Source organism: Triticum dicoccoides, chromosome 7B (assembly GCF_002162155.2).
Source record: "Triticum dicoccoides isolate Atlit2015 ecotype Zavitan chromosome 7B, WEW_v2.0, whole genome shotgun sequence".
Taxonomy (NCBI): domain Eukaryota; kingdom Viridiplantae; phylum Streptophyta; class Magnoliopsida; order Poales; family Poaceae; genus Triticum; species Triticum dicoccoides.
The window spans coordinates 102,448,607-102,461,022 of record NC_041393.1 but is presented as its reverse complement, the minus strand read 5'-3'; positions in this window follow the sequence as shown (position 1 = coordinate 102,461,022).

Here is a 12,416-nt window from a genome sequence, read left to right as displayed (position 1 = left end):
TGTGGCAGAGAACTTATAGCCCATTTGCGTTTTGTAAGAATGTACAACCCATTTTTGAATTCTAATGGAATTTACAACAACCCATTTACAGTTTGTTAAAAGTAGAGCCCATTTTCTAGCTAGGACAATGATTAATAATTTCAAGCAACCGTTTAAGACAGAATTCAATAAAATTTCCCACATTTTGATGGGATCCGAAATATTTTTATCCTGAAATTTCTAGTCAGATTAAATATAAATTTGTATTACGTAAAAATCCAACGAAACATTGCGCGCGCATCAATGAAAATTTAAGATTTTCAAAATCCATAAATAATATTTTATAAACTAATTTCGTGTTTTGTGCATTTTTTTATAGTTACTGCCCAGTTTTTATAATTACATCCCATTTATTATTTTTTGAAGCCCATTTTCCTGTTCAGCCTAATGCATCCCTCCTAGGAAAGATTTGCAGCCCAGCGGGGCGGAGAATAACAAGTTGACCTTGCCTGGGTATTCCTCAAAAAGATGTATAGCTGGGCTAGCCAGTTTCATCTTGAAAAAAATTAGTATCTGGGCTGGATATCTGGCCTGGGCTAGACGGGCCACAGCTCGCCCAGTTAATACCCTACTCTCCTCTGAACAACAACGAAATCATCGCCAAGAAAAACTCTGCAGTGCTCACGCCTAAAAAACACAAATACTACTCGAGCTGCTTGGTCCAAGCTATTGGCCGCACCTTGTGCAATTCTCTCGTTTATATTGACTACATAGGTTGACAATGGTGTGGGACCGTGATGTTAGGAAACCAGGAGAAAGCAAAAAAAATATAGTTGTACATAATAAGGAGGCACTTGCGTACGTACGGCTATGGCCCTTGTGGGTCCCTAGTGTCATCCAGTCAAAATAAAGTCATCTCCTGAATCCTCATGTTCGTTGACGATGTTAACAATGCTCGGCGCCACGACGAGCGCAACAACTCGAAGGACAACGGAGAGGGCCTCGCGGGCCCTATGGAGGTCTGATACAGCGCCCGCTGCTCATTCAGGAAGCCAGGATCATCGGACACCTATGAGCACCTTTGAGAAACTAAGACAGCATGAAATAGTAAGGGCATGTACAATGGTGCTATCTTAGGAGTGACACGTAGGATAAATGATGAGATGGAGGAGAGAGAACTCATAAGAAAAGGTGTGTCTTCTCTTATTTAAGAGAAGACAAGAGATGATCTCTTAGCACAATATGTCTCACCACATTTTTAGGAACGACTAGTTATTGAAGATAAGGCTAAGAGATGACCCATTGTAGACTCTCTCGTTTGTCATATCTAAATTACATGCAAGACTTAAGATAAGACTACTTTATCAACCATTGTACATGCCCTAAGGCCGCACTTGGGAGCTCTGGTTTATTTCAAACCTGTATTAACATACAAGTGTAATTTACTCGTCATCGGAAACAATGCGTAAAATACAGGCGTAATGAAACCGAGGGCCCGAGGTCTGTAAGTAAAGCTGGCGGGTTACGCGTGTAATTTGAGAGACCAGTGTATATTTTACGAGCACTGCTATATGGACGACATTACCAGACGATACATGCACGACGTGCGTATCATGCCATCCATGGGCAAGGCTGAAACAACAGCTAACGACTGGATTAGTAATCGTCCGAGTGTCGTTCAGCGTTTTTATCGTGTTTGAAGTACTTCCGATATTTTACTAGTCGAAATCGACCAACCAAGCGCCTTCGCCCGAGACCATCTGCTTTAATTTACAAGCATCAGTTTTACAAGCGGTTTTGGTTGGAAAACGACGATCCAATCACGGCCTAATATCAAGAGTTGGTCGGAAGATCATATGGTTTCACGTCTTACCTACCCGACATGTCGTATAGGCTATGAATGAAACATCAGACGATGAACTTCTTACGCACGGAAACAACAGAAGAGGATGATCTTCTTAACAAGCAAATCACTGGCATTAGATCGACATGCAAAACAATACGAAGCATTATTCTCAGGAGGCACGGTGAACAGCTCGTGATGCCGCATGCCACAACATTCCAAGCTCAACTTTGCAATTAAACACAAGGCCTGGCATTACATAGACAATATTCAGAACAAACTCTTAACACAGGAATATCTCAGCAGAGTAACTATTTACTTCTAAACTGAACACAGGAATAGGAAAAAACACTCGACGCTGCTCACAGCAAGGGCGTCCCACTCAAAAGTATCAAATGCATGTCTTCTGGCTAACATCAATGAGCAAATTTTGACAAGGTTTTCCAATTCCAATATATTAAACTAACGTCTTCTTGCTAACATCAATGATTAAACTTTGACAAGCTTTTCCCATTCAAAATATGTAATGCCTATGATCATGGAGTCCTGTCGTAGCTTCTTGTACTTGTTTGGGCACTTTTTGCCCAGGGCACTCCACGTGTTGTTAAATTGCCAATGGTCTCTGCAGACTAGTCATGTCACCGGTGTCTAATAATACTCTGTAAAGCTTCTCGATCATTCCTTCTGTAATGTAGTGCAAATAGTGACTGCTTCTTTCTGCAAAGTGGAACGACCAACTGGACCCAGTAACGTAGCAGTTTGCCTTGGACACATTGGCTCCTTTTGTGCAGTTCAACTAAAATCAAAGTCGGAATAAAACCGAGCTTTAATTTTGATATCCCTGTAAGCAACAATAGGTATAAGGGAAACAATTACTGAGAAATAACGGTTGATGACTTGTCTTAATGGGAAACAAAGCAGGAGAGTAGCAATTCTCCATCAGTGTGATTCATTCATATTGACTGAGACATTATCTTAACAATGCCTTGTTTCAACATGTATAAAGAACGACAAAGCAGAAAAGTACCATTCCTAAAACAATGCAACTGATTCATTTTAACAGAGACATTATCTTAACAATACCTTGGTTAAACATGTAGAAAGAACTACAAAGCAGGATAATACCATTCCTAACAAGTGTTGCGGTTTTGAACTAAGATTCAGTAGTTAATTAATTCTGAGAGTGGCATTGCTTAATTTTACCAGCGGCATTAGATTAACGAAAAGCATAAACAGTTCTAGGGGAGAGTGGGCGCAACAACAATATGTGCTTCCATCTACTTATAAAGGGGGTGATGCAGAGTTTGTTGTAACAAAGCAACAAGCATCATGTCTGGGTTGGTCCCATTTTTGTTCACTACTTAATGGGAAAAGACAGCAATACAATAGCTGCAATTCAACATTTATTTAAAACAGTACCAATAAAAGTAGCACAACATCTCAAAGCACACTGCACAATCATGTGGATGAAGGCCTGTACCGACCTTTCATGAGAACACCAAATTAAAATACGAATCTGCCAACACGAATAGGAAATCCAATCTCGTTTTGTGCTATTGCACTGAAATCAAGCAAAGTGTTTCACGTAGCGAAGCAAAATGTCGCAATAGCAACAACTTGAATAGATATCCCTGTTTAAATAGAGGCAAAAAGGAATCAATTACTGGCTAATAAAGGAGGATGAAACATGCGGCCACAAAAATGGTAATCCTGCCAATCCCTAACAAGTGTTGCAGTTTTGAAATAAGATTCAGTAGTTAATTCTGAGAGTGGCATCAATTACTGGCTTATAAAGGGGGTGATGCTGAATTTGTTATAACAAATCAACAAGCATCATGTCTGGGTTGGTCCCATTTTTGTTCACTACTTAATGGGAAAAGACAGCAATACAATAGCTTCAATTCAACATTTATTTAAAACAGTACCAAAACAAGTAGCACAACATCTCAAAGCACACTGCACATCATGTGGTTGAGACCAAGATTTGAAACAACTCGCCATGAAGACTGGAAACAAATCTCGATCTCCTTTTGTGCAGTTCCACCAAAATTAAGCAAAGTCACCGGTGTGACATTCAAGTTGAACTGCACAAAACACTCTTAAAACATAAGTGTTTCGAGTAGCGAAGCAAAATGTCGCAATAGCAACAAGTTGAATCGATACCCCTGTTTTAACAGAGGCAAAAAGGGAAACAATTACTTGCCGATAAAGGAGGATGAAACAAACGGTGACAGAAAGAAGCATCTAACTTATCTTGGATGGAAAACAAAGCAGGATAGTAGCATTTCTAAAACGGTTGCATTGATTCATATTAACAGAGACATTCTCTTGAAACAACATTCGTTAAAAAATGTAATTTACTTTTAACAGTGGCACTGCTTCAATTTTCCGGTGGCATCTTAGATTAACAACAACAAAATAGCTGTATAGGACATGCTAGCACCATATGCATCCACACGTAGAAATGGGTGATGTAGAGTATGTAGCCAAGCATCATATCTGTGTTGGTCCCATATTTGTTCTCTTTGAACTTTCTTCCTATGTGAGGGAAGCAAATCTAGTCCTGCACAAACTACCCAACCCCCCCAATTTCTTTCCCTTTTCAACAAAGAGATCGGTTCCTTACAGATGTGTGTACTGGGTTACCCCCTTTTTCCCTTTTCGACCAACAAAGCGGCTGGATAGCCAGTCTATACTACTTTTCCTCCCTCCTTTCATCATTGAACCACATTGAAAGCACAAGTGCTCCCTAGGTGGTTTTGGTAATTAATGTCAACATATCTCTTGTTGGACTAACACTTTTATCTAGTATGTTTCAGGTAAGTTCAACAATGGAGTGGCATGGACTAAAGGATGTGGGAACTCCTTCAAGATGCTAAGGACAAAGGATTGGCTCAAGCTTCAAGCTCAAGACTCTTCATTTTACATTTTAGTGATCCAAGATCACATTGAGTCTATAGGAAAAGCAAATACTATCAAGAAGGGATGAGGTGTTGCTTAATGAGTTTCTTGCTCCACAGTGCTTAGTGATATGCTCCAAAACCCTCAACTACTTTCCCACTTCCACACATATGTCCTAAACCTAAAGTCAAACTTGGCCCCACCGATTCTTTCTATCCGGCGCCACCGAGTTCAGATGACATAGCCACTGCCACAAACCCTAGGCAAATCGGTCTCACCGATAGGGATCTCGGTCTCACCGAAATGGGATTGTAATCTCTCTGTGCATGTCCATTACCAAAATTGGTCTCACCGAGTTTGAGCAATCGGTACTACCGAGACTACAATGCAAACTCTCTAGTTAACTTATTACCAAAATCGGTCCCACCGAGTTTGAGTAATCGGTCCCACCGAGTTTGCCTGACTAACTCTCTGGTTAGCTGATTACCAAAATCGGTCTCATCGAGTTTGTGTAATCGGTCTCACCGAGATTACGTTATGCCCTAACCCTAACCATATCGGTCCCACCGAGTTGCAATTCGGTCCCACCGAAAATCCTAACGGTCACTAGATTTGCTGAATCGGTCCGACCGAGTTTTGTCAATTCAGTCCCACCGAGTTTGGTAAGTTGTATGTAACGGTTAGATTTTGTGTGGAGGCTATATATACCCCTCCACCTCCTCTTCATTCGTGGAGAGAGCCATCAGAATGAACCTACACTTCCAGCATCCTATTTCTGAGAGAGAACTACCTACTCATGTGTTGAGGCCAAGATATTCCATTCCTTCCATATGAATCTTGATCTCTAGCCTTCCCCAAGTTGCTTTCCACTCAAATCTTCTTTCCACCAGATCCAAATCCTATGAGAGAAAGTTGAGTGTTGGGGAGACTATCATATGAAGCACAAGAGCAAGGAGTTCATCATCAACGCACCATTTGTTACTTCTTGGAGAGTGGTGTCTCCTAGATTGTCTAGGTGTTACTTGGGAGCCTCCGACAAGATTGTGGAGTTGAACCAAGGAGTTTGTAAGGGCAAGGAGATCGCCTACTTCATGAAGATCTATCGCTAGTGAGGCAAGTCCTTCATGGGCGACGGCCATGGTGGGATAGACAAGGTTGCTTCTTCATGGACCCTTCATGGGTGGAGCCCTCCGTGGACTCACAAAACCGTTACCCTTCGTGGGTTGAAGTCTCCATCAACGTGGATGTACGATAGCACCACCTATCGGAACCACGACAAAAACATCCATGTCTCCAATTGCGTTTGAATCCTCCAAAACCCTTCCCTTTACGTTCTTGCAAGTTGCATGCTTTACTTTTTCCGCTGCTCATATACTCTTTGCATGCTTGCTTGTTATGTATTGTGAATGTTAAACTTGTTCCTAAACTCCACTTAAACTTAAAGAAGTTAAAAACTACAACGTTGATACTTAGTGTCTAATCACCCCCCTCTAGACACCTCTTCTCAAGGTCCTACAAGTGGTATCAGAGCATTGGTCTCCATTGTCTTGGTTTAATCACCATTGGAGGAATATGGACGAGTCTACTCTGGGGAGTCTTAGACATAGAGTGCCTATACTTGATGGAGAGTATTTTCATGAGTGGAAAAATGAGATGCTTGCAATTTTCAATCAATATCATTTGAACAAGTACATTGCTAGCCCTTGTGCACCTCATGTTGATCCTATGCATCCTACTCTTGATGAGTCAATTGACATGATTAGGAATCTTAGAACTGTTAATCTTACCACTAGAGGCTTGCCTAGAAATTTGATTGGAAACTTGCCTACTCTTGAGTGTGCGTACACTATATGGAAATTTCTCGAGGAACGCTTTCCAAATTATTCCTTGAAAAATCTAGATGAAATTCTCCATAAGTCTATTGCCTTGAGTAAGATGAATACCAGTGATCCTATGTTTGGTGATCATCTATTTGAACTTACAAATCTTATGCGTGTCAAAGGAGATGTTGGAATTATTGGTGATATTATTTCCGAAGCTATAAGAATTCATAAGCAAGATCATTGTCAAGCTCACTCTAACGAATTACCCTCTCTAGGACTTGATCTACCACATGACGATGTTGAACATGGATACTATGATGATGATGATGATAGTGACTTCAATCTTGACGATGCAATGAGACACTTTGGTCTTATGGCAAATCTTCGGGGATATATGTCAGGAGGAAAGGAATGGGTTCTTGATAGTGGATGTACTGATCACATGACCGGAGATAAAGACATGTTTCGTGAGCTTGCTGAAAATGATAGTCCTCGAAAGTATGTCACTTTTGGTGACAACTCAAAGGGTAAGGTGGTTGGCCTCGGTAAGGTGGCCATATCACATGATAGCTCCATTCAGAATGTTATGCTCGTTGAATCTCTTGGCTACAACTTACTTTCAGTATCTAGACTTGCTGATTTCGGTTTAAACGTCCTATTTACTGAAGTAGATTGCCAAGTTTTTCGTAGAGATAATCAAAAAATGGTCTTTACCAGTGTGCGTAGTGGTGATCTATACATTGTTGATTTCAGTAAAAAGGCTCAACCTAAAACTTGCTTCATTGCTAAATCCTCAAAAGGTTGGTTATGGCATAGACGACTAGGTAACGTTGGCATGAGAAACCTTGACAAGCTTATTAAAGGGAATCATATCCTTGGTGTTAGCGATGTCATATTTGATAAGGATAGACTTTACAGTGCTTGTCTAGCAGGTAAACAGGTTGGAGGAAGGCATCCCGTGAAGAACATCATGACCACAAGGAGGCCACTCGAGCTACTTCACATGGATCTTTTTGGTCCCAACGCTTACAAGAGTCTCGGTGGAAATTCTTTTGGTCTAGTTATAGTTGATGATTTTTCAAGATTTACGTGGGTGTTCTTTCTCGATGATAAATCACAGGTCCAAAAGATCTTCAAAAACTTCGCCAGGAAGGCCCAAAATCAATTTGAAGTGAAGATCAAGAAGGTTCGCAGCGACAACGGAATGGAGTTCAAGAACGCAAATGTGGACACCTTTCTTGACGAAGAAGGGATTTCACACTAGTTCTCGGCTACGTACACACCTCAACAAAATGGAGTTGTTGAGAGGAAGAACCGGACACTCATCGAAATGGCGAGAACGATGATTGATGAGTACAAGACACCAAAGCACTTTTGGGCAGAAGCGGTTGAGACAGCTTGTCATGCAACAAATCGCTTGTATCTTCACAAGCTACTCGGCAAGACGACATACGAGGTCCTCACCGGTAACAAACCCCAAGTTGGATACTTTCGAGTATTCGGCTCAAAGTGCTACATTCTTGATAAGCATCGTCGTTCTAAATTTGCTCCTAAGTCTCATGAAGGTTTCCTACTAGGTTATGGCTCAAACTCTCACACTTACCGTGTCTACAACAATTTCACCCAAAAGGTTGAAGAGATGGTAGATGTGAAGTTTGATGAATCTAACGGCTCGCAAGTAGAGCAATTGCCAATTGATGTAGGAGACAAAGATCCCTCGGAAGCAATCCAAGACTTGTCTATTGGCAAGATTCGTCCAACGGAGGTGAAGGAGAGTACCTCGTCCGTCCAAGTGGAAGCTTCTACCTCACGACAAGGGGAACCAAGAGTTGATACGGAAGCATCCACAAGTGGGACACATCAAGATGAAGAAAATGAGGAAGTGCATCAAGATGAACGTCAACAACCTCCTTCTCCACCACGACAAGAGAACGACAACGCCAACAATGAAGAAGGCCAAGAAGAAGAACAAGATGAAGAAGAAGTTCAACCAAGAACCAAGCAAAAGCTTTCACGAGTTCGAGCAAGAATTGCTAAAGATCATCCCGTCGAGCAAATCTACAATGATATTCAAACCGGGAGAATCACTCGCTCTAAAACTCGTTTAGCTAACTTTTGTGAAAACTATTCTTTCATCTCTAGCATTGAACCTATGAAGGTCGAAGAAGCATTGGAAGATCCGGATTGGATAAATGCTATGCATGAAGAGCTACACAACTTTGAGACAAACCAAGTTTGGACATTGGTTGAGAAGCCCGACAACAACCACAACATCATCGGTACCAAATGGGTGTTTCGCAACAAGCAAGATGAAGATGGACAAGTAGTTTGCAACAAAGCACATCTTGTCACCCAAGGCTACACACAAGTCAAAGGTATGGACTATGGTGAGACTTACGCTCCCGTTGCTAGACTTGAGTCCATTCGCATCTTACTTGCCTATGCTAATCATCATGATATCACCTTGTACCGAATGGACATTAAAAGTGCTTTTCTGAATGGTGAAATAGAGGAGGAAGTTTATGTTAAGCAGCCTCCCGGCTTTGTCAATCCTAAGAAACCAAATCATGTTTACAAACTTCACAAAGCCCTTTATGGTCTTAAACAAGCTCCTAGAGCATGGTATAAATGCTTGACCAAGTTCCTTATTGAAAAAGGCTTTGAAATTGGGAAAATTGATTCCACACTTTTTACTAAAAGGGTTAATGGAGAACTATTTGTGTGCCAAATCTATGTTGATGATATTATATTTGGTTCCACTAACCCTCATTTTAGTGAAAAGTTTGGGAAGCTAATGTCGGAGAAGTTTGAGATGTCTATGATGAGTGAACTCAAATTCTTTCTTGGTTTGCATATCAAGCAAACTAAGGAAGGTACCTTTGTCTCTCAAACGAAGTACACCAAGGACCTATTCAAGAAGTTCAATATGCAAGAATGCAAAGGTATGACTACACCCATGCCTACTAGTGGACATCTTGACTTGACCAAAGATGGTGAACGGTTGATAAGAAGGTTTATCACTCTATGATTGGTTCATTGTTATATCTATGTGCTTCATGTCCTGATATCATGCTAAGTGTGTGCATGTGTGCATGATATCAAGCTGCTCCGAGAGAATGTCATCTTAAGGCCGTGAAAAGGATAGTGAGATACTTAATTCATACACCAAATTTTGGCATTTGGTATCCTAAGAGGGCCTCTTTTGATCTTGTTGGCTACTCCGACTCGGACTATGCCGGAGACAAAGTTGATAGAAAGTCCACTTCGGGTACTTGTCAATTTCTTGGTAGATCTCTTGTGTCTTGGTCCTACAAGAAACAAAACTTGGTATCCTTATCCACCGCCGAAGCGGAGTACATTGTCGCTGGTTCATGTTGTGCTCAATTACTTTGGATGACCCAAACTCTTAAAGATTATGGGATATATGTGAAACATGGTCCATTGCTTTATGACAATGAAAGTGCTATCAAAATTGGTCATAATCCCGTACAACATTCTCGAACTAAGCATATTGAATTTTGTCATCATTTCATTCAAGATCATGTTGCTAAGGGTGACATTAATCTTAAGCATGTTCGCACCGAAAAGCAATTAGCGGATATATTCACTAAACCTCTTGATGAGAAAGTGTTTTGCAGGTTGAGAGAAGAATTGAACATCATAGATGCTTCAAACTTGGAGTAGAACTCCATTGGACACATGCAAGACATGAGCTTATGACTAATCCTTGATATTTCTCTTATGATGAAAATCTTATGTCTTGGATATATTTGCATCTTACATGTTATATAACCCATGTAGGTACTTGGTTGGATCAAATTCCATGAGATTGTAATCTTGTAGCGACCCGACCTCATATGGTCAAGTCTCTGTGCTCCGGTGTCATCCCTGGATCAGTAATGCTGACACCACATAGTACTTCGAAGGATTTATAACAGAGTAGCAATCACACACTTATTACATCGAATGTCTCAGAAGAGAACTTATTACAATAATATGGCTTAAGGCCATCTAATGCGATAACAACGGAAGGCTTGGAAGATAAAGTGAGTCCATCAACTCCAACGGCATAACTGAGCTGCACGGCAACGACCTACGAACCTTACTCCTCGCCTGAAAAGTCTGCAACATAATACGTTGCAGCCCGAGAACGGGTCAGCACATGGAATATGCTAGCAATGTAACACAGAAGAGCAATAACAGAATAATGCTACTACTACATGCATATTTGGCTGGTGGAAAGCTCTATGGTTACAGTTTTTGCGAAAAGCCAATTTTTCCCTACTACAAAGGAATCAGTTTTAATTTAACTATCATGGTACTTGAAACATCATTTGAGAAGGTACACCCCAACTCAATGATCCCAATTAAAAGTAATTTAACAACCCAAGCAAAATTGATTTTAGAGTGTTGAGATACATGCGAATACTCAAGTACTAGATACTCAGAATTGTCCATAACCGGGGACACGGCTAACCATGATTAGATTGTGCACTCTGCAGAGGTTTGCGCACTTTTCCCCTCAAGACTCGATCACCTCCGTTGATTCTCGCACTGCATGGTGTTTGAGAGACGGATGACCGAGACACAGTCTTTCAGAAGCATTAACTCTCTACTCCGGGCAGACCATACCAAACCTACAAACCCACTACCTGCTGATCCACCTCTTCAAGAGCTTCACGCAACTTACTCAAACTATGCTAGAGCCCATAATAGCTTGCGGCTGCACACGGAAGTTTCTAGCATGAATAGACTCAGTTCCCTTTGAGCCTGGGTGGCGGTCCATAGGAGAATCGCACGGTAACCCCGGGATTTCCAAAAATAAAACAGGCAATCACTGGTAACCCTAGGTGCCTCAATCCACCCAGATGTGTATTAAAGTTGCCACCTTAAGTAAACCATTAATTAACAATCTCACATCTGTCATGGATATCACTCAAACCCAATCCACGTCTACGAGCATAGCATGGCAATATAAGCATAACGTAGAAGTAACTCCCAAGGGTTTGATAATAAACAGAGCAATAGGTTCTACCTCAGCAACTACTTCCCAACCCACAGGTTAAAGACATCCTAGTCATGCAATGTTTGAGGGTTGAAACTAATGCATAAAAACCGGGTATGAAAAGAGTATGATCAATGTGTTACTTGCCTTGCTAACAATCCGGGTATCCTAGAGACTCGTAGTAACACGCTTCGCACTCCGGGAATTCTAGCGCAAGCAAACAATAACATACATAAGCAACAATCAAAGATGCACAAGTAGAACTCCAGATAAAAGAGTCTGACCGGAGAGTTCAACTTAAGAACTCCGGTTTGCAAGAAGAATCAAATCAAATGAAGCAACGAAACTCAAATGGCAAAAGAAACAACATCGTTTTACTAATCTGGATCTAAGCCAAAATTTTACAGAAGAAAAATCTTGTTTGAGTTGATTATTCGGAAAGAGGGGTTCGAGACAAAACTCCAGGCGCTTGAATCGCCTGATTCCAATAAACGAGCGAAAAGATAAACAGGTTTGAAAAACAGATCAGAAATCGCGATCAGAATAATCGTGGAATAAATCCGATAAAAAGAAAAACGTCGAACTGCTAAACGGACGGACGTTCGTTAGTAGAAACTAAACAGAGAACGCGTTCGTTAAAACGAACGGGCGAACGAACGTTCGTTAAGTAAATAAATCAAAAAAAAAACCGAGCTAGGGTTTTCAAAAAAGAAACCGAGGGTTTACTTAAGAAAACCGGCGGCGGGATTCGGGTACCTCCGGCGACTCGTCTGGCGGGGCGGCGGCTCCGGCGGGGCTTCGGCGGCGGCGGCAGGCTGCGGGGCTGCGGCGGGAGGCGGCGGCGGTGACGCGGGGCTACGGCAGC